The sequence below is a fragment of the Tursiops truncatus genome, chromosome 8 (genome assembly GCF_011762595.2).
Source record: "Tursiops truncatus isolate mTurTru1 chromosome 8, mTurTru1.mat.Y, whole genome shotgun sequence".
Taxonomy (NCBI): Eukaryota; Metazoa; Chordata; class Mammalia; order Artiodactyla; family Delphinidae; genus Tursiops; species Tursiops truncatus.
In genome coordinates this window covers 53,698,059-53,726,004 of record NC_047041.1, presented here as the reverse complement: position 1 = coordinate 53,726,004, position 27,946 = coordinate 53,698,059, and the positions used below count along the sequence as shown (strand labels likewise).

At 38.5% G+C, this 27,946-nt stretch overlaps 1 protein-coding gene across 3 annotated transcripts in view; it reads right to left on the bottom strand.

The window, feature by feature from the left end:
* The window catches only part of RSF1 (remodeling and spacing factor 1), a 169,779-nt gene that overhangs the window by 78,993 nt on the left and 62,840 nt on the right, over positions 1 to 27,946 (bottom strand). The window lies entirely within an intron of this gene.

Genomic DNA, 27,946 nt, shown 5'->3' with positions numbered 1-27,946 from the left:
GCCTCGGTGTGTTTGGCCTCACTATGCGTCGGGCACATGAACTTGCACTAACACTACCACCGTAGTTATTGAATAAAATCAGTCATTACAGCCTTTAACTAGTGTCTGCCATTGTTTACCTTTGATGGGGGAGTCCCTGAATATCATTCAGATGAAAACCTTTATTTTAACTGAGAGACATGAAATTTAAAGAGATTCATTTATCCAGTGATTCCACAAATATTTATTGAGTACTTGTTCTATGGCAGGAACTAGCCTAGGACCTGGAATACCACGGTAAAGAAAACATCCAACCTGCCACCATGGAGCTTATATTCTAGGAGGCAGTCAAATAGGTGAACATAAGAAAATATCAAGTAGAGACAAAGGCTATGTTGAAAATAAAATAGAATACTGTGAAAGAGGAAAGTCTGAGTGCTACTCTGCATTGGGTGCTCAGGGGAGGCCTCATTTAAAAAAGTTGACATTTGACACAAAAAGTTGAGACATGACTGATAAAACAGAAATCAGCCACATGAAGACCTGGCATAGGAATATTCCAGACAGAAGAAACAGCAAGCACAAAGCCTTAAGGTTTGGCATATTATAAAACCACAAAACAAGATCAGTATAAGTGAAGTAGAATAAGAGGGAGAGCAGCAAAAGATAAAGTTGAAGAGGTAACCAAAGGCCAAATTTATGTAGGCCAGGGTATGAAATTAAAATCTAATTTCAAATGTGATGGATTTTTTACAATTTTTTTTGTGTGTGTGTGTGTGTGTGTGTGGCGGGGGGTGGGTGGGGGGAGAGCATAGCTCATACAGAATATTGTGTTAAATGGTGGAGAGGTTGTGTTGAAAAGAGAACACTCCTACACTGCTGGTGGGAATGTAAACTGGTGCAGTCACTATGGAAAACAGTACGGAGGTTCCTAAAAAACTAAGAAGAGTTGCTATATGATCCAGCAATCCCACTCCTGGGCATATATCCAGAGGAAGTTCTAATTCGAAAAGATACATGCACGCCTAATGTTCACAGGAGCACTATTTACAACAGCCAAGACATGGAAGCAACCTAAACGTCCCTCGACAGATGAACAGATAAAGAAGATGTGGCATATATATACAGTTAAATACCACTCAGTCATCAAAGAGAATGAAATAATGCCATTTTGCAGCAACATGGATGGACCCAGAGATTATCCCACTACGTGAAATTAGAAAGAGAAAGACAAATACCATAAAATATATCACTTATATGTGGAATCTAAAATATGACACAAATGAACTTATCTATGAAGCAGAAAGAGACTCACAGACATAGAAAACAAACTTATGGTTACCAAAGGGGATAGCAGGAGGGATAAATTAGGAGTCTGGTATTAGCAGATACAAACTACTATATATAAAATAGATAAACAACAAGGTCCTACTGTATAGCATAGGGAACTGTATTCAATACCCTGTAATAAACCATATGGAAAAGAAGATGAAGACCATATATATGAATCTCTTTGCTGTACACCAGAAGCTAATACAACACTGTAAATCAACTATACTTCAATTAAAAAATTAAAAAATATTGTGTTAGTATCAGGCATATGCCCAGGAATGGGATTGCTGGATCATACGGTAGCTCTATTTTTAGGTTTTTGTCTGTTTGTTTTTTGTTTTTGTTTTTTGCTGTACGCGGGGCTCTCACTGTTGTGGCCTCTCCAGCTGCGGAGCACAGGCTCCGGACGCGCAGGCTCAGCGGCCATGGCTCACGGGCCCAGCTGCTCCGCGGCAAGTGGATCTTCCTGGACCAGGGCACGAACCCGTGTCCCCTGCATCGGCAGGCGGACTCTCAACCACTGCGCCACCATCCGCGGCAAGTGGATCTTCCTGGACCAGGGCACGAACCCGTGTCCCCTGCATCGGCAGGCGGACTCTCAACCACTGCGCCACCAGGGAAGCCCCTATTTTTAGTTTTTTAAGGAAATTCCATACTGTTTTCCATAGTGGCTGCACCAATTTACATTCCCCCCAACAGGGTAGGAGGGTTTCAATATGATGGGAGGATTTTACATGGGGGAATAATTAGATCGGATTTATGTGTCAAAAATGGCTGCTGTGTGTAAAATAGATTGCAGAGGGAAAAGAATGGAAACTAAGAAACCAATTTTAAGGCAAGAGATAATGATGACATGGCCTATAGTGGTAGTAGTGGCAACAGAAAGAAGTAGACAGCTGTATTTCAAAGGTAGAATTATCAGGACTTTTGAAAGAACAGATATGGAAGGTGAATGGAAAGAAAAACCAAAGGTGACATCTAACTTCCTTGCCTTGAACAAATGGAAGGATGAAAGTGCTTTTAACGAAGATATAAAGGAATACCTGAGAGAAAAGAGATCTCTTTCGTACCTAATGAGTTTGAGGTATGTATTAGACATCTAAGAAATATCCTTCTCAAAGTTAGTGACTGGGCTGAATCTTGAAGCTTATGACTCCTGGTTCAGAGATCTTTCCACTGGATCATATACAGTCTTTTTTTTTGTGTGTGGTATGCAAGCCTCTCACTGTTGTGGCCTCTCCCGTTGCGGAGCACAGGCTCCAGACGCGCAGGCCCAGCGGCCATGGCTCACGGGGCCAGCCGCTCTGCAGCATGTGGGATCCTCCCGGACCGGGGCACAAACCCGTGTCCCCTGCATCGGTAGGCGGACTCTCAACCACTGCGCCACCAGGGAAGCCCCATATACAGTCTTTACTTAAACCTTTTCAAATCTGAGTCAAGAAGAATTTTTTGGCTGAGCTCTGAGAAGTCATCTTTGTATCCCTAGCTTGTGACAAAGTATGAGACACACAGCAGGTACAAAACAAATATCTGATGAATACATGAAAGACATAGAAAAACAATGTTTTTACCTTAATTTAAAATACTATTATTTTAAGATAACCACCAATAACTTCTATAGGCAACACAACACATCTCAGAGAACATTATAAATTCTTATCAGGATAATAATAATAGCTAACATTTATTGTGTGTTTACCATGTGACAATACTATTCCAATTGCTTTAAAATATTAACTCAGTCAATTCTCACAAGCCTTAGATGGGTGTACCGTTATCCTTAGGAGGTTCTGTGCTTCAGCCAAGAAATAGGAGTTAGTATCTCTAGTAATTTATGGTGAAATTAGTAATACATTTAAGACACCAATTAGGTCAGTTATCACCAACCAAGCTATGGAAAAAAGCTAGACTGAGAATTAGAAATCATTCAGCTCCTTTATTATACTCAAATTACACCTCACCAAGTCCCCCTGATCTAATACTTAAATATGTCCGACTATTTTGTATATAATATTCTTTCCAGAGGACTAAATGAAACATTTACTGGGCACATTTAGTATTTGGAGGGCAAAGATAAATTAACAGACAGTCTCTGCTCTAAGAAGTTCAGCATTCAGAGAGCGAGATGGTCATGAAAACAAATAATTATAGAGGCAGAAAGCAGTCAGAGTCATCTACAAACTGAGTAACTGATATATCTATGAACTACTATGAAAATACAGAGGAGAGAAACCCTTATACAGCCAATGGATGAAGGGCGATCAAAGAAGTTTTATTCAAGTGGTGACATTTATGCTAGGACCTAAAGGATGAATGAGGTTTTACCAGAAAAAGAGGTAAATAAAGAGTATTTCAAGAAAAACAGATTATGAAAACCAATGGGGATATGAATATTTTGGTATGTTCTGTCAATGTGAAGGCGAATAGAGGAGCTCTTCATGCTGAGCCCTTAGAATCCTAGATCATGAGTGCTGGGGGGTGGGGGTGGGTAGAGACAAGGCCATGAAAGTAGGTCATGGCTCATAAATATGAGGACTCAACAAGCATCTGGAAGTACTGATGAAAAACAGTTCTATTGCACTGCGCAAGACAGACAGGAGTATAGATTCCGAGGTCAAGGAGACCCACTAAAGCCTGTTTTGCAATAATTCACGGGAAAGGTGATGAAGCTGCAGCTAAGCCTGGCAGAGGATACTCAAGGAAGATTCAGATTGTTAGTACACATATCTTACAAAGCAACAACAAGCTTTATGCCTAGTATATTACCAAGTAAATGTTTTACTATTTACAGTAGAACTTTCACAAACATTATTTCATTTGGGGTGGATGTTCTGTAAAACTACAAGATTTTTGAAAGCAAAAACAAAGTCTGATTCATCTTTCTATTTCCTACAGTATCTCCCAAGTTCAGGGCCTTGCTAATAGTGGACACTCAGTATTTACTGTATCAATGTTCTCTGATATAACTACAGAGTCAACTTACTATTATGACGGCCTATCTGGGAACACTGCCTATAAGAATGTATATTAAGAGTTATACAGAATGGATGTTTCTTTAATTCCTTAAAAATATACAGGAAATAAAAGACTGTCACTTATTTCAAGTTGGAAGGTGTTGAACCACCATGGAGAAGACAACTGTTTTGCCTGTTTGGGGGCTGGAGAGGGTGGGTGGGGGTTACTGTTATACTTACTTTAGTGCTGCATGTATGCAGGTAAATGGACAAGGTCTGTCGTCTGTTTAGGGACCTGTTTTGTATTCTCCCAACCCTACACCCATTTTTCTTTCTTTTTTTTTTTTTTTTGCAGTACGCGGGCCTCTCACGGCTGTGTCCTCTCCCGTTGCGGAGCACAGGCTCCGGATGCGCAGGCTCAGTGGTCACGGCTCACGTGCCCAGCCGCTCCGCGGCATGTGGGATTCTCCTGGACAAGGGCACAAACCCGCGTCCCCTGCAACGGCAGGCGCACCCTCAACCACTGCGCCACCAGGGAATCCCCCTCTTTTCTTTTTTTTTTTAAGATGTTGGGGGTAGGAGTTTTTATCAATTAATTTATTTATTTTTGGTGTGTTGGGTCTTCGTTTCTGTGCGAGGGCTTTCTCTAGTTGCGGCAAGCGGGGGCCACTCTTCATCACGGTGCGCGGGCCTCTCAGTATCGCGGCCTCTCTTGTTGCGGAGCACAGGCTCAGTAGCTGTGGCTCACGGGCCTAGTTGCTCTGCAGCATGTGGGATCCTCCCAGGCCAGGGCTCGAACCCGTGTCCCCTGCATTAGCAGGCAGATTCTCAACCGCTGCGCCACCAGGGAAGCCCCTCTTTTCATTTTTGAATGTACTTTTTTTGTTTTTAAACTAAGGTTGTAGAATTCCAATTTTTTTTTCAACCTTGGAACCTTAAGTAGAATGCCCTCAAACGGACGGATTTTAGTCCTTAGAGAGTCAGTGTGTGTGTTGCTGCTTATTTAAATACAGTTCAGATGGGGCCCCAAGAGTGCCAAGGTCCTCCCTCTGCTTTCCAGATGCGCTTCTTCTTCTAAAACCAGGAGAGGTGAGCACCTGAGCAGGGAATCGCAGGTGACTTAATTTAGTTCACCGGTGCCTACTCTGAAGTGCTGGGTGTCCGTTCTTGAAGAAACAAACTCACCGGAAGGGCGTGTTTCCTTATTATATACTAATAACTTCTCATATTAATTTGTACCAGAAGTTCCTTGACTGTGACTTATGCCAAGTAATTATGAAGATTTTTTTTTCCCCCGAGTATTGAATGAAGGCTACCAAGTTGGAACAGGCAAGTCCTGGATGTGAAAGCTTTAATTTATCTATGTCATTCATGTGTTATTTTTGTAGCTATAATCTCTATTTTCTTATTTGATGACCGCTGAAGTGTTCCTAGGCCCTGTCGTAAACCTAAGAGTTGATGTATTGGTGCGAGCAGCTGGAAGTTCAAGATGTTGTTGTGATTCTTTTTTTCTTAATCCCCCTTTCGTACATGTGATATTAAGCAGACGATGAAGCGTTACTCTTGAGATTTTAACAAGGAAGGAGAAAGAAAGACCCACATTTCTGGGGGAAGTCTTTGCCCCTCTATGTGGAAAAGTGGATTGAGACTGTTCTCAAGTCTGTCTCTTGGTAACTGCACCTGACTTTAGGATCCAAAAAAAATTTTTTTTTGTTTTGCCAAGTTGTGCCTTTCCTTCTGGAATTGTAAGTGAACACAATAATAGTACCTATTTACACTGTGAAGTGGATATTGTTACAGAAAACACACCAGAGGCTTTCTCAGTTGTTAAGCTAACAATGCCTTGCGAATGTATGATCTACGGAGAAACCCCTGTAGTTTTTACCTGCTGATGCCGTCTGTCAGAGAATAAATTTTGGATGGTTCTTTTTTTCACCAAAAAAAAAAAAAAATATATATATATATATATATATATATATATATATATATACAGGAAATATTTCGATGGCAAGATTTCTCTAACAACATGGTTTTGAAAATCAAAAGAACACAAAAAGCCCAACAACTGACAAGAGAATAGGTATGTATCAGTTAATTAGTTCATTCCACAAACAGGATAAACAGTCCATTATTAGGACTTTATTGTATGCCAGACACTGTGCTTGAAATCAGGATAAGTAAGACACTACAACTCCTGCTAAAGGAACTCTTAGTGGGACAGGCAGCTGGAATCTGTTAACCTACAAATTTGGCACATTTACACATGTCAAAAATTTGAGAAGCTACTCTCAAAAGTAGTCTTTTCTGAAGTCTTAGTTAAGGAAAAGGTACCTTGCAAGTATCTGACAAAAATCCAGCAAGAAAAATAAAATCTCTACCATAGCTATTTTGTATCATAGGTAAGAATAACCATATACCTAAAATAGGCCTAAATGGAAAGTGTGATTGGTAAGTACCTCTTTCCAAAAGATCTACTTTATATCAATAATCTAAATAGAAAGGGAAATAAGGCTTTAGTATAAAATAGATTGAGATTCAAATCCAGGCTCTAACAGCAGTGTGATCTTGTCTAGGTCAATCACCTTTCTGAATTTCAGGATCTTCACCTGTAAAATGGAGGTTTTGTTGCTAATAAAAGAGATGAGATTAGGAAGATCAGATACTCACAGTGCCACAGCTACTTATATAAATGCAAACCTGAAAATGGATCCAGAAAAACACCACAAGAACCAACTGGAACATAGCAGAAAATACACAGAGAATTAAGAGCTGGTAGGAAGTATATTGGTATTCTTCAAACTGTACATAAACATTGTTTCATGACACTTTTGTTTCAGATATATTAAAAAAACATGCCATATTTAAACAAAATTATTGGTGACTGATTTAATTCCCTACTTTTATTTTCTGGGTAATTAACCCTATATTATACTGAATGGCTTGCCTTGTTATATACTCTGTATCCAATATGATAGTGAATATATGTTGAAGCAAGATCACTGCCAGATCTAGAGAAAAGTCCCTAACTGCTGCCTTTTTAAATACTGTGAAATATATACGAATTTAGTATACAGAGATATAATGTTTACATATAAATAAACATAAAATTTGCCATTTTAACCATTAAGTGTATAATTCAGTGGCACTTATCAGTCACATTCACAATGTTGTATAACCATTAACACTTTTTATTTCCAAAAGTTTTTTTTTTATTATCCAGACAGAAACTCTTTTTTTTTTTTTTTTTGGACATGCCATGTGGCTTGTGGGATGCTAGTTCCCCGAACAGGGATTGAACCCCGGTCCTCAGCAGGGGAAGTGCAGGGTCCTAACCACTAGACCTCCAGGGAACTCCTTCCAAACAGAAACTCTTTACACTTTAAGCAATAACTCCCCATTCTCCTCCCACCCTGCAGCACCTGGTAATCTCTAATCTACTTTGTCTCTATGAATTTGCCTATTCTAGATAGTTCTTATAAGTGGAATCATCCAATATTTGTCCTTTTGTGCCTGGCTTCTTTTACTTAGCGTAATGTTTTCGAGGATTGCCCATGTGGTAGCACATATAAGAACTTCATTCCTTTTCAGGGATGAAAAATATTGCATTGTATGAATACACCACATTTTGTTTATCCATTCATCTGTTGATGGACACTTGGGTAGTTTCAACCTTTTGGCTATTATGAATTACGCTACAATAAACACCGGCATACAAGTATCTGTTTGAGTCTCTGTTTTCAATTCTTTTGCGTATATAGCTAGGAGTAGAACTGATAGGTCCCACGGCAATTCTTTGTTTAGCTTTTTGAGGACGTGCCAAACTGTTTTCCACAACAGCTGCACCATTTTGCATTCCCATCAGAGTTTCAATACCTCCACAATCTTACCAATACTTATTTTCCATTTTTAAAAAACAGTCATCCTATTAAGTATAAAGTAATATCTCATTGTGTTTTTGATTTGCATTTACCCAGTGACTAAAGATGTTGAGCATCTTTTCATGTGCAAACTATTAATCTTTGTATATCTTTAGAGAAATGTCTACTTAAAAATTTTGCTCCTTTTTAAACTTGGGTTGGTCTTTTTGTTGTTGAGTTTTAGGAGTCCCTTATATAGTCTAGATATTAAGTTCTTACCAGTCATACGATTTGCAAATATTTTCTCCCATTTTGTACGTTGTCTTTTCACTTTCTTCATAACGTTATTTGATGCACAAAAGTTTTTAATTTTGATAAAGTCCAATTTATCTATTGTTTTTCTGGTTGCTCACATGCTTTTGGTGTCAGATCTAAGACTCTACTGCCAAGGCCAAGGTCGTGAAGATTTATCCCTATATTTTATTCTAAGAGGTTTATGACTCTAGCTCTTTTAATTAGGCTGTTATTCCATTTTGAGTTAATTTTTGCATATGGTATGAGGTAGGGTATCTACTGCATTTTGCAAGTTGTTAAATCTCAAGAAATACATATTTCATACTACAAGCAACAATCAAAAGAAGTTCTAAAAATACTACAATGAATTCTCAATACATCTTATATACTCCATCCTCTCATTTTCAGCTCAGACAAGAATCAAGACACATACACATCGGGCTTCCCTGGTGGCACAGTGGTTGAGAATCTGTCTGCCAATGCAGAGGACATGGGTTCGAGCCCTGGTCTGGGAAAATCCAACATGCTGCGGAGCAGCTAAGCCCATGCGCCACAACTACTGAGCCTGCACTCTAGAGCCCACAAGCCACAACTACTGAACCCGCATGCCACAACTACTGAAGCCCGTGCACCTAGAGTCCATGCTCCGCAACAAGAGAAGCCACCGCAATGAGAAGCCCATGCACTGCAACGAAGAGTAGCCCCGCTCACCGCAACTAGAGAAAGCCCGCGCGCAGCATGAAGACCCAACGCAGCCAAAAATGAACAAATAAATAAAAGACACATACATATTATCATATTTTTCAATGGGTTCCTAAAGCTTCTTATACATAGGAAATTTTAGGAGATTTTATTTTTACTTCCCAGGTTTATCTGCTTAGTAGCTAAAGCAATGAGATATAACTTTAAATTGGTATTTTTATGTAACTTCTTTCAAAACACACTAATACTACAATTATAGGTATGTTTACTAAATAAACAAATGTGGTTATGAAGGAGCACTACTCCTGAGTATATAATTGAGAGGTTATGATCAATACAAGTGTGCACACTTGAAAAAAAATCTCTGGAGGGGAAAAGCAGGTTTCTTAAGTCAACTACAAGGGCACTCTTGCCACAGGTCTTCCCAGCCATAATTAAGGCACTGATCCCTTCTGACTGGAAAAGCCTGCAGGTATACTATCAACATAAAACATTCACTGGAGCACCTGAAGTTCACTAGAAAACTAAAGAAAATGCAACCCAACATTTCCATATCCACAAGTATAAATCATTTGGCCCAAGTTGCTAACAACCAAAGGAATGCCAGCCACAGGAAAAAAAAAGTAAAACTGCCATTGTTTCTCTGATAATTTATTATTAATATTTAAACAACATTTGCTGAGTTCCAACTATTTGACAAGACTATGCTGAAAAGTATTCACATATACTTTCATGAGAAAACAGAGCAAAGAAGTAACTAAACTTATGCACCTAGTAACTAGCAGAGTTCAGGTTTTTCCCCATTAGAAATCCAGTGCTCTTCGTACACCACCGCATGCAATTCATTTATGAGGGTACATTATGGCTGCTTACACATTACCACAGAATAAATGGTACTCTTTAAGGAACATTTTGCAAAGTTAAAAAGTATGTGAAAATGCTTTCTAATAAATAAAGCATTAAGTATTCATTCGGTGGCAACAAACTTATGTTCAACCCTTGCTTCATCATCTACTATCCATGTGACCTCGGGAGTTATTTATTCTCCATGATCTGGGCTGTACTATGAATTAAATGATAATGTACTTAAAATAGCATAGGATCTAGTATATAGTAAGTTCTCAAATATTAGCTCTTATCATTATTATTAAAATAAAAGCTTTGGAGAATTGAAACCCTCATAAATTGCTGATGGGAATGTAAAATAGTATAGCAACTATGGAAAACACTTTGGCAGTTCCTCAAAAAAATACCATATGACCCAGTAATTATACTCGTAGGTACATAGAGAAATGAAAATACATGGCCACACAAACACTTGTATACCAACATTCATAGCAACATTACTCCTAACAGCCAAAAAGTGAAAAAATCCAAATGATCATCAATTGATGATGAATAAATAAAATGTGGTATAAACCAAACAATGGAACAGTGTTTGGCAATAAAAAGGAATGGAATACTGATATACACTATAATATGAATAAACCTTGAAATCATTATGCTAAGTGAAAGAAGACACAAAAGGCCACTTATTTTATGATTCCATCTATAAGAAATGTCCATAATAGGCAAATCCATAAAGACAGAAAGTAGAATGGGGGCTGCCAGGGGATTTGAGCAGGAAGGGGTTTGAACGGAACGGATTGCTAATGGGTACAGTTTCTTCTTGGGGTGACGGAAATGTTTTGGAATTAGATAGTGGTTATGGTTGTACAACACAGTGACTATAGTAAAACTCAATGAATATACTAAAACTCAATGAATATATTTTAATATGGCAAATTTTATGTTGTATTATTTTATGTTGTATGAATTATATCTCAAATAAAGTAAAACACAAATTAATATTAACAAGGCAAATAAAAATGAAAGATAACAACCTTAGTTTACTTTTGACAACAGTATTTATGGCAGTACAGAAATAACTAACCCTTGTCAAAATATATCCAAATTAGCAAATGACAAAAGATGACCCTTATGACTTGCTAACACATGACAAGCTTCCTAAGGAGTAAAGGAGTAAAGGCAATGGGCTTTACTGAAATTGTCATTTAGGTTAAAGGCATCTATTGCCAAATTTATTCACTTTCCAAAGAGTTCTAAACCTGTTACTAGAAACCAAAGGACAGAGATTATCTCTTATCTTCCCTTTACTTTTGAGGGACAAATGAGGTCATTTTCTGTTAAGTGGTGGATAGACACCCCAGAAGAGACACATTAGGTTATTTTCTACTGAAGGTCATTATCCCTCAAGTATTGAGCACCAGCACATACTCTTTGCTTATTGTAATTAGCATATATTTTTTAATATTTTAAAATTTCTTAAAATCAAGAGCCTTTTAAAATCCATGGTAACATTCAATGTGACAGTATTTCTTTTTTCATTGAAAAACTGTCTCTAAATCACTGGTTGTGGCATGCACTGAAGAAATCACAAAATTTAAGAAAAATAGCAATAATAAATTACCATCTGTCTCTTAGAAATAATTCTGAGGCTAAAGGAAATCCACTCCTTTAAAGGATAATTTATTAAAAATTAGCTTTCCCATTACTTTTTAGGGCCTCTTTATTGCGGTTTTTGGGCAGGAGGCAGGGCAGCAGGAAAGCAGAGGCACAGATAGTGAATTTGTTGAAGGCACATATCTGTTTATTGCCATGGTGGTATTCATTATCCACGGCTAAGGTGTCTGAAATTGCTCACATGGTACCTAAAGTCATTAACAACCACAGGAAATAGAGGAGTTTCACGGAGGCATAAGAGTTCACTGGCAGAGAAATTTCTTTGTGACTCACCAAAAGGAATCTGAAGCTCAACAAGGCCAAGGCCTATCCAATGAAGCAAGACGTTAACGGGTCATCGCAGAACTGCTATTTTAAATTTCTACTCACTGGGTTTCTTTAGGAGGGTAACTCCACCTTAAAAGTAAAAAGTCACCAGCTAGATTTTCAGGTTCCTTTACATTCTGGATGAAATTGGGAAATATATGTTAGCAAGTGCTGGATATAGCACAACAATGAATGCCGTTCTTGAGGTGAGCTGCTAAGACACCTCTCTCTTTCCCTCTCTATCAGTTACAAAGACTTATTGACTCTACCTTCCAAAAAGTTCTCACATAAACACTTTTCTTTCCATACTTACTGCCAAAACCTTAATTCAGGCCCCTTCATTGCTCGGTTGGATTATTACAGTAACTTTCTTTCACGTGAACCCTAGGCCTCCACTCACTCCCTTCTCTCTAGGTACTTTATATTATAGTGAAGCCAAGCTATTAGTAATTTCCTAACAAGCTTCTGCTCATTCTACAGATCTCAGTTCAACTGTTTTAGGGAGACACAAACAAGACAAGACAAACAGATGCCAATGCTGACGATCTGTGGTGGCAGTGTAGTCTGCTAAATCTAGACTGGGCAGGAAAAGCTTAGATTGGTAACATCTGCTATGAGCCAAGGAACAAGGCCTAGCAGATGTCAGATATTTGCTCTGGATTTAAACAGAATTTTATATTAATTATGTTCCACTGACTTCAAAAGGAAAAGAAAAAGCTCTCCATAATACATATGCTCAATGGTACCACTAGGAAAAAGATAAAAGGTCAAGAGGCATGTTAACTGGGAAGGTAAAAATTCCACTAGAAAACTAATGTAACCAACTAATACAACTAAGAAGTAAATACAGAGTTAAGCTTATTAGCAGCCAAATGAAAGAAAACTGAAAATGTTTAAGTGATTAATTCATCTAATATTGATGCATAAAAGATGCAAAAAGCATTCAAGATGCTTAGAATTTACAACAAAGACAAATATGAGGGGCAATACTAGCGGTGTTTTAAAGCACTGGATTCACAAAGTCCTGGGCTTCAATGCTGGTTCTGCCATATCTAGCAATGAGAGACTGGTCCAGTTATTTAGTTTCTTAAAATCAATTTCCTTGTGCATAAAATGAGGATAATATTTACTTCAAGAGAGAGCTATATAAGGAAAATATTAAACACAGTGCCTGGTACACAGTGAACATGCAATATAAAAAACATACAGTCGGGCTTCCCTGGTGGCGCAGTGGTTGAGAGTCCGCCTGCCGATGCAGGGGACACGGGTTTGTGCCCCGGTCCGGGGAGATCCCACATGCCGCGGAGCGGCTGTGCCCATGAGCCATGGCCACTGAGCCTGCGCGTCCGGAGCCTGTGCTCCGCAACGGGAGAGGCCACAGCGGTGAGAGGCCCGCGTACCGCAAAAAAAAAAAACAACCAACAAACAAAAACATACAGTAGCTTCTAAAATGGAGTTACACATAAATCCATGGAGGAACATCTTCCTGAGAGAAGAAAGGTCTCAAGAAGAAAGTAATTCTTGAGGTGAAAGCTAAAAGATAAATGTTTGCCAGGAAAACAAGTTGGTGGGAAGGCATTCTAGGCAGAAGATACAGTACATGCAAAAACTGTGAAGAATGAAAAAGATAGTATTTTCTGTGAATGACTCAGAATGTGAGTCAAGTAGCAGGGTACACAGGACTGAATGTCATTAGATGTGGCTAAATCATTAACAGCTTTGAATGCTAAGACATAGTTTAGATTTTTAAAAGAAAGAGAATCACTAAGTAACTCTGTAAGTGATATAACAGTTACTTTTAAACCTTTGTGTTTAATGACAGAATCATGGCTTGGGCTCACCAAGTTGGTGGTGACGTGAATACATCATGGATTCAGTATGTATAAAAGGATAGAGGAATAACAGAATTTAGCTTTTGATACATGTTGAGTTTGATTTGCTTACATCAAACCAGTTCACTAAGCAGTCAGTTGGATATAAATGTAGACATTTGTAATCCAGTATAAGGGATATATGTATACATATAGCTGATTCACTTTGTTATACAGCAGACACTAACACAACATTGTAAAGCAATTATACTCCAATAAAGATGTTAAAAAAAGAAAAGCCTGAGCTAGAGCTAGAGCTTTGGGAGTCACCGTCTGTAAAACTTTTTCTAGTAATAAACTCTCAAGGAAATTTATTGCTTAGACTCCATACAAATACATTTGTTCAATAATTCAACATGCTTAGAGCTGGGTAAACTGTGGTCCAAAAGGTAGACATAGTTCCAATCTGCTTACGAACCAGCAGACAACTAATATGAGAGATAATAAAAACAGGCAAAAGCAGTTCTGCAGCAGGTACAGATGCATTCTTTGCTCATCCTTGTCCTTTTTATCTGTCCAACACCAAGTGGCTTTTTGGTATTCTAATTTCATAAACGACAGAACTAAGAGAAATAGGTGGTTAATGTGTTTTCTAGACCAGGTGTCCAACCTTTTCTATAAATGGCCAATAGTAAGAATTTTAGGCTTTGTTGACCATACAGTCCATTAAACAGACCACTGAACTTGGCACTTGAGCATGAAAGCAGCTGTAGATCATCGGTAAACAAACAGATGCAGCTGTGTTCAAATACTACTTTTTCACAAAACCAGGCAGCTAGCTGGATTTGGCTACAGTGTGCCAATTCCTCCTCTAGACTATCAATAGCTTCCTTAACAATGCAGAAAGAACGGCTAAAGAAAAAAATTCCTGATATAGCTTTTGGCCACAATAAAACTTGTACTTTGATTTTTAAATTATATTTTTAGAAAAGCTATAATGTAACATAACTTTACATAAAAAATGTTTATTGTCAAGTATTTATCAATTATACCCAGTATCCATACTATTATCAGGTTTCACATAAAATGTTCACTCCTGGTGATTTGGAGAAGAAAATAATATACACAAGTAATTATAATGTTCCTTTTTAAAAACAACTTAAGGGACTTCCCTGGTGGTCCAGTGGGTAAGAATCCACGCTCCCAATGCAGGGGGCCAGGGTTCAATCCCTGGTTGGGGAACTAGATCCTGCATGCATGCCACAACTAAGAAGTCCACATGTTGCAACTAAAAAAAAAGTCCCGCATGCCGCAACAAAGATCCTGCATGCCGCAACTAAGACCCAGCACACCCAAAATAAATAAATATTAAAACAAAAACAAAAAACAACCTAAGGATTTCTTTCTTTTTGCCCATAAAGAGAACTTTATTGTTTTTAAGGCTATAAAGTCAGAAAGATCTAGGTTGGTAACTTGGCTTTATGTCCTTTGCAAAGTTATTTATAATCACTATTCATTCATTCATTCAACAAATAATAATTAAGCACCTATGTGTCAAGCACTGTGCTAGGCTTACCAAGGGTCAGCAAACTTTTTCTGTAAAGGGCCTAATAGTAAATATTGATATTTAGGCTTTGCTGGCCAAGAGGCTAAATCAAGGATCTTATACAGGCATCTATGTAACAAGAGAGAAAACATTTCCACAATATGTTTTTTTTAATTGTATTTATTTATGTATTTATTTATGTATTTATAATTGTACAGCAGGTTCTTATTAGTTATCCATTTTATACATATTACACAATATGTTGTTTTGTTTTTTTAATCTCCAACTTTTTATTGGTCTTGCTCCATACCACTGATGCAGCTACATACTGGTGATTTTTGAATGTCCAGATTAAGAGGGAAAAATGTGTTTGAGGGGTATTCCACCCATGGGTTCCCCACTGTACTCTGAATCTTACCAAAGTCTGCTGGGGAAGCTGTACATGTCTTTAGTCTTGCTAGGTCACGTCTAGAACCTTAAGGCCTGAGAGCACAGGCTAGAGGATTCAACCCTGCAGGCAGGAGGCCACGAGGAGAAGCAGCTATTCAACGGAAGCAGATTTGCTTCCTGACAGTCAGTGAGGACTCACAGTGTCCTTGGCCATGCCTCGTGCCAGCTCCTGAACTGTTTCTTCTCTGCCTTGACTGAAGTTCCAGCTCGTATTACAGCCTGGCTGCTACTTCGAACCCTACCCAGGCGTTATGTCATAGCTGGAGTACTGTTCTTGGGAGGAGGTGTGCTTCTCTTAATTCAATTGGTACCTTAGCTGGGTGGTTCTGGCTCACGGTTTCTCATGAGGTTGCGGTCAAGCTATTGGCTAGGGCTGCAGTGATCTACAGACTCAACTGATACGGAAGTTGCCGCTCACAAGCTCACTCACATCAGGTCAGAGTGCCTCAGTTCCTCATTGGCTGTTGGCAGGCGTCTTCATTCTTTGCCATCACCTGGGACACTCAAAGGGCTGCTTACAACATGGCAGGCAGCTTGCTGAGCCTAGCTTCCAGCTTGCCCGGGTTCCATGCTGGGCCAGCGAGCTTGGCCTCAGACGCTGCCAAGGTCACGAGCCTTGCGGCCTTCCTCAGCCCAGCCAGGGCTCCTTCAGATGTAAACTCAAGGATGGGCCCACCGAGGCCCGCCGAGGCCGACTCCGCCCAGGAGCTGCCTCCACAATATTTTTGATGAAATTTAAAATATAATAACTACATGTGAAATGTGATATGCTATGTAGTATATCATATACATTATATGTTATGTGTAATATATAATAATTAAGTACAATTTTTTTGTAATACAGGTGTATTAATGAGAAGAAGAGAACTATTTGGGGGACAGATAATAGTTTACTTAATTGGAATTAAAGCAAGTACTCCCTCTTTCAATGAACTGATTTCAAATGTTCTTTGCAAAAAAGTATTCTTGGCTCACAAGCCTTATAAAAATAGGCAGGGGGCCATAATATAAGGACTTTTGATATACATAGAAGTGAATAAGGCACACAGGGTCTAGCTCTCGTGAATTCTGGTGAGGGACAGAGATTTTTAGAAAGGCAATTACAGCTTCCTAATCTGTAAAATGGGGATATCAATATATGGATCTACTCTGCAGGGTCTGGGTAATAATTTGCATATGCATATAGAAGGTACTTTCTCCTCCCTTTTTTATAAAGGACTGTATTTAAGGGTATTAAAATGTAAAGACTAAAGTGGCCTAGACAGCCAACCAACAGATACAAATTTGATTCCCTAGTCATTAGGGAAAGGACATTTCCATGCTGAGCATATCTTGATTTGTCTTCCTGTTTCATTTAAAGCCATCTATTTTTACCTTCAGAATTTAGTAACAACCTACCATTCCAGTAAATACTTTAAGAGTTTTTGTGGTGTGGTACCTTCTATTAACTAAATTACCTTAATATTAGCTTTTATATATCTTAAAAATTAGGTAAGAATGTAAGCTTCAATAGTATCTTCAATATTATATTTATCTTTAATAATAGTTTTCTTCTTGAAGCCAATATGTGAAGATGATAGTTTTGAGTGCATTTCATACATTACTTCATTAAATTCTCACAATTCTGCAAGATAAACTGTTAGTTTCTCCATTTAATAAGACTGCATTTTCCCAGTTTTACAGATCAGTCAGCTTGGGTTCAGACAAGTGACAAAGTTTCCTGACATCAACAGTGCTGAGAAGCCCAGAATGGAGCCCAGATTTCCTAACATCAAAACTCTGTAACTCTTTCCAGCTAACCTATTGGGTTGGCCAAAAAGTTCAGTTGGGTTTTTCCGTAAGATGCTATGGAAAAACCCGAATGAACTTTCTGTCCAACCCAATACCTCATTTAGTACCAAAAAGTAAATCTGTTTCATGTTTAGCATCAGGTTAGATTTGGAGTAAATAATTAAATGCACTAATCTGAGAATTTCATGTTCTATTTCTGGCTTTTACAGGAAAAGAGTACATTTTTGATGAAAATGAAAGATGTAAAAATATTTTTGCAAGGAATTCTTTTAAACTTCCAATCATATGTGAGTTTTCTCATCAAATTATAAATCCTTCATTCATACAATAAATCTGTATTCGTTTTCTACTGCTGCATAATAAAATGCCACAAATTTAACATTTTAAAAAAACACCTATTTATTATCTCACAATTTCTATGGGTTAGAAGTCCTGTGTAGTCCGGCTTGACTGGGTTCTCTGCTTCGTCTCATGAAGCTGATATCAAGGTGTTAGCAGGGCTGCGCTCCTTCTGGGGGCTCTGGGCAAAAAAAACCACTCAAGCTCATTCAGATTGTTGGCAGAATTCATTTCCTTCTCATGCTTTCCACATAACCCTCCACCTTCAAGCTGGCAGAAGTATGCTGAGTCCTCACACTGCATTTATCTTTGACTTCAATGTCTACCTCTTCTGCTTGTAACAGCTCATGTAATTTACATTGGGCCCATTTGAATAATTCAGGAAAATCACCCTATCTTAAGGCCAACTGATTAATAAATATAATTATATCCATGAAGCCCCCTTTGCCAAATAACATATTAAAGAATGTAACATCAAGGAACAAAGGCCATAAGGGTCCAACTTTTGTCTACCATACAACTCATATCAACTGTTCTAAATGCCTTTCACAAAAAAACCACTGAGTGACCACTTCTCGAAGTATGCTTTCATGTCGAACACTTCCTATCTCACAACTTTGGTCTACTTATATCTTTCACATTATTTTCCTAAGCATTGCTCTTTAGAAAGAAGGAAAGCAATCAATGATTATTCATTTTTTATGAGTCAGTCTTTACTACAAACACTGAAAAGATGAGAAAATTTTGAGTATATCTGCATACCCGCAGATGACTTTATTCCTGATACCACACCGCACTTCTGCTTGGCACTTTATGCATTTGTATATCTGTTATTTTCTTCCTTCAATGAACTCCAGACTCAAGAACATCAGTGTCTTATATATCCCCTGTAATACCCTACTGAGTCCCTAACAGAGCCGGCCATCAAAAACTATTTACTGATTAGGTGGGTGAAAATCTACTAGCTTTGGTAGCTGTGGTTTCTTAGCTAACCACATTTATGGCTAGAAGCCGCATTTAAATGACTGATTTTAAGGAATCTTCCAGCTTTTCTACTAGATGATTCTGTCTTGTGTACTACTCATGAAATGTTCAGGGGTCAAAGAGAAGAGCCAGCAAAACAAAATAAGAAACCACACAACCAGAGGAAGAAATCAAGAAAAGCTGAGAGAGATTGAAAAAGGTTCAAATGTGGAAGGCTGATAAAGTATTTACCTTAGAAGAACTAAAGAATGTCCACTGGATTTGATAACACAGCAAGGCTCATTTTGACAAGACTTGGTTTTGGTGGCGTGGTGGGGTCAGAACCAGATGGGGAAGATTCAGTAGAACTGAAATATTGAATACAGCACATGGGGGCAATTCTTTTTCCTTTTTAAAATCTTTTTTAGATTCTATACATTTTTTAACTGATAGAAGGGCCTTTATTTCGTTTTTATTTATTTACTTTTGGCTGTGTCGGGTCCTTGTTGCTGCACACGGGCTTCCTCTAGCTGTGGCAAGCCGGGGCTAATCTTTGTTGAGGTGCGCGGGCTTCTTACTGTGGTGGCTTCTCTTGTTGTGGAGCACAGTCTCTATCTAGGTGCACAGGCTTCAGTAGTTGTGTCACGCGGGCTTAGTTGCTCCGTGGCATGTGGGATCTTCCTGGACCAAGGCTCGAACCCATGTCCCCGGCACTGGCAGGCGGATTCTTAGCACTGCGCCCCCAGGGAAGTCCCTGTGGGCAATTCTTAAGAAGCTTGACTATAATAATACAATGAAGTTATAAATTCAGGATTACTATTTTTAAACAAAATGTTACTCAAAAGTTTCCAAATGGACATTCTATAAATTTTAACAGAATAGCATTTTATTTCAAAGAAGAGCATGGAAGTAGCTGTTATTATTACAACAATCATGATGGAGTGGAATTTCACATTATGTTAGAAGTTATCCCATCAATAGGGACAAGAGAAAAATTACCGCGTGGTTTCTCCTTCTAACATTTTTATTTTGGAGGTAACCACTTACCAAAAACTATGCAATAATGTGAGTAAATGGGATAATTTTTCTTGCCAACAGAGTTTTAACATACATTGAAAATAAAATCTTTTGTTTACCTGAGAAATTCCAGCAAATTACTGGTGAAACTCTCAATTTGCACTTCCATGAAGTTTACTTTTCCAAGTACTTTCACACCTATGATTACTACATGATGATTCCCAATAGTGAGATTTGGGGCATTCTTTTTTCTCAGTATTATTTTATGTTCTACTTGGAAGTGCCGAGTCACAGAAATGTGAAACTTATTTATCCAGCAGAGCTGGAACTCTTTGATTTCTTTTTTTTAATCGAAGTACAGTTGATTTACGATGCTATGTTTTAGTTTCTGGTGTAGAGCAAAGGGGTTGAGTTACACACACACACATTTTTTTGAAAAATTAATTAATTTTTGGCTGCACTGGGTCTTCATTGTTGTGCACTAGTTTTCTCTAGTTGCGTCGAGTGAGGACTACTCTTCTTTGCAGTGTGTGGGGCTTCTCACTGTGGTGGCTTCCTTTGTTGCGGAGCACAGGCTCTAGGCGTGTGGGCTTCAGTAGTTGAGGCATGTGGGCTCAGCAGTTGTGGCTCACAGGCTCTAGAATGCAGGCTCAGTAGTTGTGGCACATGGGCTTAGTTGCTCCACGGCATGTGGGATCTTCTCCGACCAGGGCTCAAACCCATGTTCCCTGCATTGGCAGGCGGGTTCTCAACCACTGTGCCACCAGAGAAGTCCCACATATTCTTTTCTATTATGATTATAGGATACTGAATATAGTTCCCTGTGCTATACAATAGGACCTTGTTGTATATCCAGTAGTATCTGCTAATCCCAAACTCCTAATTTATCACTCCTCCCCCCATCCCCGGTTATCCCCTTTGGTAACCGTAAGTTTGTTTCCTATGTCTGTGAGTTTCTTTCTGTTTCATAGATAAGTTCATTTGTGTCATATTTTAAATTCCACATATAAGTGATACCATACGGTATTTGTCTTTCTCTTTCTGATTTACTTCACTTATCTCTGGGTCCACCCATGTTGCTTCAAATGGCATTATTTCATTCTTCTTTATGGCTGAGTGCTATTCCATTGTATATATATGTGCCACATGTTCTTTATCTATTCCTCTGTTGATGGACATTTAGGTTGCTTCCATGTCTTGGCTATTGTAAATAGTGCTGCTATGAACACTGGGGTGAATATATCTTTTAGAATTAGAGTTTTCTCTGGATATATGCCCAGGAGTGGGATTGATGGCTCATAAGGCAACTCTATTTTTAGTTTTTTTAGAAACCTCAATACTCTTTTCCATAGTAGATGCATCAATTTACATTCCCACCAATGGTGAAGGAGGGCTCCCTTTTCTTCACACCCTCTCCAGCATTTGTTATTTGTAAACTTTTAAATTATGGCTATTCTGGCCAGTGTGAGGTGATACCTCACTACAGTTTTAACTTGAATTTCTCTAATAATTAGCAATGTTGAGTACCTTTTCATGTGCCTGTTGGCCATCTGTATGTCTAGGTTTTGGGGTTTTTAAAAATATTTATTTATTTGGCTGCATCTGGGTTTAGTTGTGGCACACGGGCTCTTCACTGCGGCACGTGGGATTCTCTCTAGTTGTGGCGCACAAGCTCTAGAGCAGACAGGCTCAGCAGTTGGGGCTCGCAGGCTTAGTTGCCCCGTAGCATGTGGGATCTTAGCTCCCCAACCAGGGATCAAACCCACATCCCCTGCATTGGAAGGTGCATTCTTAAACCACTAGACCACCAGGGAAGTCTCTGTATGTCTTCTTTGGAGAAATGTCTATTTAGGTTTTCTGCCCACTTTTTCACTGGGTTGCTTGTTTGTTATTGAGTCGTATGAGCTGTTTGTATATTTTGGAAATTAAGCCCGAGTTGGTCATGTCATTTGCAAGCATTTTCTCCTAGGCCATAGGTTGCTTTTGGTTTTGTCCATAGTTTCTTTTGCTGCACAAAAGCTTATAGGTTTGATTAGGTCCCATTTGTGTATTTTTCTTTTATTTCTATTGCCTTGGGAGACTGACCTTAGAAAACATGGGTACTACTTATGTCAGAGAATGTTTTGTGTATGATCTCTTCTAGTAGTTTTATGATGTCATGTCTTATATTTAAGTCTTTAAGCCATGTTGAGTTTATTTTTGTTTATGGTGTGAGGGTGCGATCTAACTTCATTGATTTAAGTGTGGCTGTCCAGCCTTCCCAACACCACTTACTGAAGAGACTGTCTTCTCTCCATTGTATATTCTTGCCTACTCTGTCAAAGATTTATTTACCACAGGTGTGTTGGTTTATTTCTGGGCTCTCTATTCTGTCCAATGATCCATATGTCTGTTCTTGTACCAATACCACGCTGTTTTGATTATTGTAGCTTTCTAGTATTGTCTGAAATCTGGGAGGGTTATGCCTCCAGCTTTGTTCTTTTTCCTCAGGATTGCTCTGGCAATTCTGGGTCTTTTATGGTTCCGTGTAAACTTTAGGATTATTTGTTCTAGTTCTGTGAAAAATGTCATGGGTAGTTTGATAGGGATCGCATTAAATCCGTACACTGCTTAGGGCAGTATGGCCATTTAAAAAGTAGTAATTCGTCCAATCTAATAGCATTGGCAATCTTTCCATTTCTTTGAATCATCTTCAATTTCCTTTATCAATTTTTTTTTTTTTTTTTTTTGCGGTACGCAGGCCTCTCACTTTTGTGGCCTCTCCCGTTGCAGAGCACAGGCTCCGGACGCGCAGGCTCAGCGGCCATGGCTCACGGGCCCAGCCGCTCCGCGGCATGTGGGATCTTCCTGGACCAGGGCACGAACCCGTGTACCCTGAATCGGCAGGCGGACTCTCAACCACTGCGCCACCAGGGATGCCCTTTATCAATGTTTTATACTTCTCAGCATATAAGTCTTTCACGTCCTTGCTAAGGTTTATTCCTAAGTTTTTATTTTTGATGCAATTTTAAAAGGGATTTTTTTAAAACTTTCTCTTTCCGATATTTCATTGTTAGTGTAAAGAAATGCAACAGATTTCTGTATGTCAATCTTGTATCCTGCTACCTTGCTAAATTTGTTAATCAATTCTAGTAATTTTTGTGTGGAGTCTTTAGGATTTTCTATATATACTATCACGTCATCTGCATATAATTACAATTTTACATCTTCTCTTATAATTTGGATACCTTTTATTTCTTTTTCTTGTCTGACTGCTGTGGTTAGGACTTCCAATACTATGTTGAATAGAAGTGGTGAGAGTGAGCATCCGTCTCTTATTCCAGATTTAGTGGGAAGGCTTTCAGCTTTTCACCACTGAGCATTATGTTGGCCGTGGGTTTGTCATAAACAGTTTTTCTTTTTAATTAAAAAAAAATTTTTTTAAATCTATATTTGGGTGCGTTGGGTCTTCGTTGATGCACGTGGACTTTCTCTAGTTGCAGTGAGCAGGGGCTACTCTTCATTTTAGTGCACAGGCTTCTCACTGCAGTGGCTTCTCTTGTTGTGGAGCACGGGCCCTAGGGTGCGCAGGCTTCAGTAGTTGTGGCGCACGGGCTCTAGAGCACAGGCTCAGTAGTTGTGGCACACGGGCTTAGCTGCTCCGAGGCATGTGGGATCCTCCCAGACCAGGGATTGAACCATCTCCCCTGCACTGGCAGGCAGACTCTTAACCAGAGTGCCACCAGGGAAGTCCTAAACAGCTTTTAGTATGTTGAGATATGTTCTCTCTCTGCTACTTTGGTAAGAGTTTTTATCATGAATGGATGTTGAATTTTATAAAATGCTTTTTCTGCATCTATTGAGATGATCATGTGGTTTTTGTGTTTTCTTTTTTTTTTAAAAAAAGTTTTTAATGTATTTATGTATGTATGTATTTATTTCCTGCATCAGGTCTTCATTGCAGCACACAGGATCTTTCATTGTGGTGAGCAGGCTTCTCTCTAGTTGTGGCTCACGGTATCCAGAGCAAGCAGGCTCATTAGTTGCGGTGCACAGACTTTCTAGTTGTGACACATGGGCGCCAGAGTACATGTGTTCTGTAGTTGTGGCATGCAGGCTCAGTAGTTGTGGTGCACGGACTTAGTTGCCCCATTGGCATGTGGGATCTTACTTCCACGACAAGGTATCGAACTGGAATCCCCTGCATTGCAAGATGGATTCTCAACCACTGGACTACAGGAAGTTGTGGTATTTGTCTTTTCTTTTGATGATGTGGTATATCACATTAATTTGCATATATTGAACCAACCTTGTGACCCTTGGATGAATAAAACTTGATCGTGGTGTATGATCTTTTTTTTATGTGTTGTTGGATTTGGTTTACTAATATCTTGTTGAGAATTTCTGCATCTACATTCATCAAAGATATTGGCCTGTTTCTTTTCTGGTATTGTCTGTCTGGTTTTGGTATCAGGGTGATGGTAGATTCACAGAATGATTTTAGGTGTTTTCCCTTCTCTTCAATCTTTTGGAAGAGTTTAGGAAGGATCAGTACAAGTTCTTTGTATGTTTGGTAGAATTCCCCAGTGAAGCCATCTGGTCCTAAACTTCTGTTTGCAGGGCTGCTTTTTTTTTTTTTTTAACAGATTCTATTTCACTTCTAGTGATCGGTCTATTCAAATTGTCTATTTCATGTTGATTCAGTTTTGGTGGGCCATATGTTTCTAGAAACTTGTCTGTTTCTTCTAGGTTGTCCAATTTGCTGGCATATAATTATTCACAGTATTCTCTTATGGTTTTTGTATTTCTGCTGTATCGGTTGTTAATTCTCCTCTTTCACTTCTTATTTTGTTTATTTGCCTCCTCTCTCTTTTCGTCTTAGTGAGCCTGGCCAGAGGGCTGTCAATTTTGTTTACCTTTTCAAAGAACCAGCTTTTGGCTTAACTGATTTTTCTACTGTTTTTTTAAATCTCTATGTTATTTATTTCCTATCTGATCTTTATTATTTCCTTCTTTCTGCTGACTTTAGGTTTTGTTTGTTCTTCTTTTTCTAATTCTTTTAGGTGGTAGGTGAGGTTGTATATATGAGATTTTTCTTGTTTTCTGAGGAAGGCCTGTATTGCTATTAACTTCCCTCTAAGAACTGCTTTTGCTACATCCCATAGATTTTGTATGGTTGTGTTTTCATTATCATCTGTCTCGAGGTATTTTTTAATTACCTGTTTGATTTCATCGTTGACCCATTGGATTTTAGTAACATGTTGTTTAGTTTCCTCGCAATCATTTTTTTCTCGTTTCTCTTTCTGCGATTGATTTCTAGTTTCATGCCATTGAAAAGATGCTCAAAATAACTTCTATCCTCTTAACACATTATTGACTGGGGGATTTTTGCAGAAACTATCGCTTGTGGCCAGCAATTTGTTATATAAGTGAATACTGAAATACCACATCTGAGTAGATATCAACAACTTTTTTTGCACTTAATGTATTTATTTGAAACTTTGTATATGTTGTAGTAAAGCATTCTAATATTTTGTTAGAGTGTGATAGGCAGTATAGCAGGCACCTCTGTGCAGGGGAACAGAACATCTATTACAAATATACCATGTATCACTGTGCTTTCCCCTGGAAGAGCAGGCTTTACACTTCCAGCAAGCAGTTTTTTTTTAATCCTGTAGGTTATTATTTTCTCTAGAATATGGACTTTTAATTTACCTGATAGTCCACAAGGTGGATCTTTGTGGGGGCTCTTTTAGAAACGCTACAAGGAGGACCAGGTGTAGGACTAACACTACATTCACCAAAAAAGTCAGTTACCCATTCTCTAGCAATTGCTAACAAAAATTGCTTGTAAGTCATTTTATTCTGTGCATTAAGGCTGCAATAAATTTTAAACTCATTGAATAAACCACAACTATTCAAAGAGAAACCCACTTTCTTATACCATTTTTTACTTTTCCAGAGGATACTGAAGTTTTCCAGATATTGATTGGATCAATTAACTCCTTTAATATATTATACTCTAATATACAAGTGGGCTTAGTTATCTGATGGCCAGTCCTCCTGTCTTCCTTTCCTGTAGATGCTGTGGAGGCATCATGAATAGCTGTCACCATGTGGACTAGCCTCTTGTCTTTCCATATGAGAAGAATCACTTCTCCTTCCATAAGAATGTCATTTCTCCCCTCTGTAGATTTTTATATTTCTCCTTTAATTGGTTTGGTAGACCAAGATTCTATCTTACAGTCCCACAAACTCTGGTTTTATTTTTCAACAAAGTTTCAGATGTGGACACACTGTTGTAATAATTGTCTTGGTAAATATGGTGCCATGAACCAAGATAAGGTTGTAGGACCAATAATATTGTTTCTTGCAGTTTCTTTCCTTCACCTGTGTAAATCACAAGGTTGCATATATATATCCAGTTTCACTTTCACTAACCATCATGACCAAAATTCCATATTTTGTAAGTTTTCCAGGATTATATGTTTTGAATCTGAGTTGTCCTATTCACTTACATGTTTTGAATCTGAGTCGTCCTCTGAGTTCATGAGGCAATGAACTCAGATTCACTGCCTCATCAAGTGATAGCTCTTGTTTGGGTATATAGATTGATTCAAATTTTTGGAGAAAATATTCCAAAAGAGGTTTAACTTTTGAAATTCTGTCTGCAGGAAGTGGAGTTTCCAAGTTATCATTCAAGTGAAGAAATGTCATTATTTGTTCGAATCTTCTTCTCATCAAAATCTTTGGGAAGATAGGTGTTTCAAGTAAGGGATCAGTCAACCAATATTCTTTCCAGTGTGACTTTCTTATTTGTCCCATCAAAATTATTAATCCAGGCTTCCCTGGTGGTGCAGTGGTTGAGAGTCCGCCTGCCGATGCAGGGGACACGGGTTCATGCCCCGGTCCGGGAAGATCCCACGTGCCGCAGAGCAGCTGGGCCCATGAGCCGTGGCCGCTGAGCCTGCACGTCCGGAGCCTGTGCTCTGCAACAGGAGAGGCCACAACAGTGAGAGGCCCACGTATCGCAAAAAAAAAAAAAAATTAATTAATCTAAGAAACTTCTTCACGCCACTATTAGTTACATCAGTCCATTTTAAAGCCTTATCATACTTTTTATATAATTTTTCATTCTGTTGCTGATACAAGTTTGACTGAGAAGCGACCAACTTGAAAAAGTCGTTACCAAAAATTACTTCTGTTATATCACAAACTTTGCAGGTTATTACATTCAATAGTTACACCTGACACACCTGTAAAGCCTTCTAATTTTCGTGAAATGCTGTCTTCAATCTACTCTTCTGTAGCAGCAAAGGAGTGTTCTCTAGCACCGTGAGCTTCATTTTCACTTTCCTTATCAGAATCAATCACAAAGGCTTTGTCCTTCTGTTGGTCTAATAGTTAGATCGACTATTGAATTGAAGTCGACTACTGATTAACTATTGATCGACTGAATCAGAACTATATTCTGAAGAACTACCATCTTCTGAGACACTAGTATACATGTCACTCAGACAATCACAGAAAGTATCTGCATAAAATTCACTGAAAAATTCTTCTTCACTTAAATTTCGCGACGCATCGTTTTTTGAAAATTTTATGGCAATAAACTTGCGTTTATAATATACACAAGGTTGGACCAAAAACCTAACGGAACAAAATGTTTATGATAATGACAATGATAAGTTGTATAATGAATACTTGATCAATTTTAAGCTCCAACAACTTCACATGGTGATGTTAATTGTACCACTCTGTAGAACGATATTGATACATCTCTGGTCAATAACGTTCAGGTAACAAAAGATGTATTAATACATCTCCAGTCAATCATGTGTTAAAATGCTGAGGCTTGTTTTGTGTCCTAGCTTGTGGTCAATCCTAGGGAATGTTCCATGTGCACTTGAAAAGATTTTTTGGATGTAATGTCCTAAAATTAACAACTAAGTTGAACTATTCTATTGTATCATTTAGGATTTCTGTTGCCTTATTGATTTTCTGTCTGGAAGATCTGTCCATCGATGTAAGTGGGGTGTTAAACTCTACTATTATTGTATTCCCACCAATTTCTCCCTGTATGTCTGTATTGATTCACAGGTG